The following is a 4,216-nucleotide window of genomic DNA, read 5'->3' as shown; positions in this document are numbered from 1 at the left end:
TCCCAAGAAAAAAGTTATTTGTTTGAATGGAAAAAGAAGTTTTTGAAATTTCTATCACATACGTCCTTGACTTTAATTATTGAGAGAAAGAAGATTGCAATTGGAAAATAGAATTTCCGTTTTTGTCAGTTTATTGTGACCGTTGGTCATTGTGGGGGGTTGGGGTATCGGATTCTTAGAAGAGACCAATTAGTATGGGTTGGGTCACACAGTCTATCCTTTCGTCTTTACATCTTCAATGGGCGGTGAACAAATTCTTTTGAGTGAAGGAAAGTGTTAAAATAACTTCGATTTTATAATATAAGAATTATAAACTAACATAAAAGTGAATGTGAGACAGCCCTTTAACAATACGATAAACGAACATAATAGTTCTCTAAAAAATAATAATAATAATAGTGAATGTGAGAGTTCCATATTAATAGTATAATAAATAAAATTTTAAAATATTTTCTTCTTGTACATTTAAAAGTTCATGCATGATGCATTAGTTTATAAAAATCGCTAATTAATTATCATTATAGGTACACTCCTAGTTACATACTATCATATACATTTTAATTGAAATCGTGTTTTAAAAACACTATTTTAGTTATAATGTAAAGTTATGTATGTGTCATGTATTCACAAAATGTAACTAGTACTACTCTATAAAAATTTATGTAATAAAATTGGTTATAAACCTAGCACCACTCAACTGAAATTAATGCATGAAGTCTGGACATCTTACTTCCTGTGTATGGAAATGGGGAATCTAAATTATCTAATCCTTGGGCATCTTCAAATTAAAAAAATGATTGGTGATTGCATTTCTGTCCTGGATCTTTTCGGCCTCTTGTAAAAGCATCTTCAAAAGTTTGCATGCATGATATAAAAATTTAAAGGAATCCCACTTTTAAAGATTAATCAATTCGAGAACCGATTTCTCTAAGCCTATATATAAGAGCTCTTGCACTCCCTTGCAGTACCAAGCAACCACAAGAGAAACCAAGAGAGCTAGAGTGATATCCACTTGCCTCAGTTGCCATGGCCTCAATGCAGTGCTACAAGCCCACATACGAAACTTGCCAGCAAAAATGCCATGAAAGCTCTCATGGCGGGCACAAGGTGGCTGATATGGGTAGCTGGGGAATGAAAGCAAATCACCATGGAGGCTATGGCTATGGGATGGCCAACAGCGAGACTTACATGCATGACCAAACCCATGCCTACTACCCAGATCACAACATGGCTAAAACACAGGCTCAGTATTATGGTCAAACCCACAGCCACTACCCAGAACACACCATGTCCAAAACTCATGAGGCTTATAAGTACCATAGCCAAACCAATGGTCTTGGTCACCCCTCTGACCACCACGCAATGGCCCATGCTAATTACGGCCATGGCCAAGCCTATGGTCATCATGCATCACATGGCATGAGCATGGCTTGCCAAATGAAATCTGAGAAGAAAATGAAAGAAAAGCACGCATCTCAAGGCATGAGTATGGCTTGCCAAATGAAGAGTGAGAAGAAAATGAAAGAAAAGGGGTCTGAGTATAAGAAGGAGAAGATGTCATACAAGAAGAAGTCCAAGTCAAGCAGGAGGAGGTGCAGCGATTCTGATGGCAGCAGCGGATGTGACAGCGATTGAAGATAATGACTGCATAAAAGCAACGTAAGAGCCATAAATTAACTATATGGAATAATAAGTTCAATCACAATCTATTATGTTGCATTTTTTTTTTTGTTCTAAAAAAATATATGTTGCATTTCTTTTTTTTATAAATAAAATAATATATATATATATATATATATATAATTGGTAGAATATAAAATAAAACATGAAGAGACGAGAATCCAACCATTTCAAAAATTCCAAAAAAATTGAAAAGTTAATAAGCAATTAAAAGGGATCTCCCCATGAAAATATAACTCTTTGCTTTCATTATCAGCATTTTTAACATAGCTTTTCTTTTTAATTGCATACAGGACTAAAGGAGCAGTTATGTGTGATCAGATCAAATGAAGGTGCTTTGGCAATTATATAATAAGTAAATTAAGAAGACTAATAAGAGTAGATGCCCAATGAAGTGGCTTCATGAATATCTATATCTTGTGTCCTATGTAAGACTATGGACTATCTATGTTGTGGTCTTTAATAAAAGTCCGTTTAACATCCGGGGATCTTTTTTTATGCAATACCAGAAATATCTACCCACATGGTTTAGTATAAGATTGAAAGAATAGCATTCCAAATGCACAACCTTAATTAAAGAGAAGTAATTTTAGAAGTTACTGCAGAAAACAGATTGCTGAGGATTTGAGTCTTGGCACATGAACCGAAATGCCATCCAAAACTAATGATTGAATCTATTCATATGTGAAAAGACGATATCAATACAACTAATCATATAATACCTCCAAGAAAAAGGTTTGACGGTGTAGAACACATGCAAAAGGTTACCTTACTTTAAGAAAAGGTAAAGAAAGTGATTAGTTGATATTGATATACATATAGTTGAATCCAAATCCCTTTAATTTAAGTATTTGGGTTAGACTGTCACAATATTATTGATGTGCTCCTAGTTGTGTTTATCACTAACAAGCTATGGCCTTAAATGACCCAACCAGATTAAAACTGGAGAACATTTGTAAGAAAGGTGTGGCCTTAAATGACACAACCGCTGCAACTGCCCAAATAATCAAATGATCAATCACATTCAAATCATAAAATTTGTTAGGTTCTAAGTACTTAGAAACTAATGTATTAGAACTTTAATATGTATTGTTGGCAAACCATGATCAAAACAGGTGTCTAGTTATGTTTTAGACTTGCTCAAAGTATGTGATTTATGTAAAGTTGGAATCGAGTTAACTGCAGAAGTTACTGTATATTTCTGCCTGACTCGATCGATCAAGAATTAGACTCGATCGATCAAGAATTAGACTCGACCGATCGAAAGTCGTGCAGATTTTTTTTTCTGCAAAATTTCCAACTCAGCTGTAAGCCTATATGATGTGTAGGGTTTTATATTTTGCCTTAGGTATAAAAGGCAAACCCTAGTCACGTTTTTGAGGTTGCTCATATTGCTATTTGTGTGAATCTCTTATGAGATCGGAGAGGTGCTTGCCTTCACACAAGCTTAGGATTATCAAGAATGAGATTACTTCAAGAACTTGATGATAGTTCAGTTGCTGCCATAAGAGCTTAACGATATACAAGCGGGAGTGTTTATACTTGCTGGAGAATACAAGAAAGAAGGAGTCCGTGGTCTCAGAGCTTGCACGTGGTCGTATCAGTAAGTTTCTACTGGTGGGTAGCAATAGGATGTTAGTAGTCTAAGTCGCTATTGTACAACTTTGATTCTTTCATAGTGGATTCAGGTTTACCTTGAAGATAGCTCGGTTAAATCCTCCACAGGTTTTTTACCGGTTTGGTTTTCCTAGATCATCATATCTTTGTGTTTTTATATTCTGCACTTTGCATTGATATGATTATTTGATTGTGTTAACCTAAATTTGAAATTTGGACTAAGTAATAACTTGGCTTGTTAACTAGGTTAATCCAATTGTGGTTTAAGAGGTCTAAATAAACTCTACAAAATTTCATCACAGAAAGCATTTGTTTCCGTTCTTCATGAGACAAGACTATATAACTTTCCTTTTCATCACCAATCTTTTGTCATTTTATCTATTTTTCTTAGACCATGAATCTTATTATATAGTATGCTCTACTTGACTGACATCTAGCTTTCTTTTTTATCACGCATCTGTATCACCTTCAGCCAAGTTTCTTAGACCAGGATTCTAGAGCAAGCATCTTACTAATAACCTCCACAAGTATGGTCTACACTATACCTTTGAAAACGTCAAGCTTGGATCACCAAGCATCCGCAGGGAATTCCACCTTTACTATGGAAAAAATGCGCACTCCATTGAATCCATATTTGGTCGATCACACTTTCTTGTTCTAAGACTTCCACCTTAACTGAGAGGAATGTATTTTTGGTTTGGAAAAAATATTTAGAGGGGAGCAACTAATATAGCTTCCTTACTTGCAAGAAGTAATCATAGTAGCATCCTAACTGTTTTTGGGTTAATATCCCACACCATAGTCACTGATGAGCAACTAAGAGGAATGTTAGAGATATGGTTTCAAGGACAAAACCATTTATATTATCTTAATACAATTTGTAATCATAATCCTCATCCTAATTATACGCATGATCCCA

General features: G+C 34.9%; 1 long non-coding RNA gene across 1 annotated transcript; it reads left to right on the top strand.

Annotated features, from left to right (window-relative positions):
• Positions 1 to 969: 969 nt before the first annotated feature.
• Positions 970 to 2,162, top strand: LOC142622195 (uncharacterized). The gene is made up of 2 exons (XR_012841876.1): positions 970 to 1,659; positions 1,974 to 2,162. It is a non-coding gene; the product is annotated as an uncharacterized LOC142622195 (long non-coding RNA).
• The last annotated feature ends 2,054 nt before the right edge of the window (positions 2,163 to 4,216 follow it).

The sequence above is a fragment of the Castanea sativa genome, chromosome 1 (genome assembly GCF_040712315.1).
Source record: "Castanea sativa cultivar Marrone di Chiusa Pesio chromosome 1, ASM4071231v1".
NCBI classification, from domain to species: Eukaryota; Viridiplantae; Streptophyta; class Magnoliopsida; order Fagales; family Fagaceae; genus Castanea; species Castanea sativa.
Note: the sequence above shows the minus strand (reverse complement) of the source record. Positions and strands in the feature narration are given on the sequence as shown.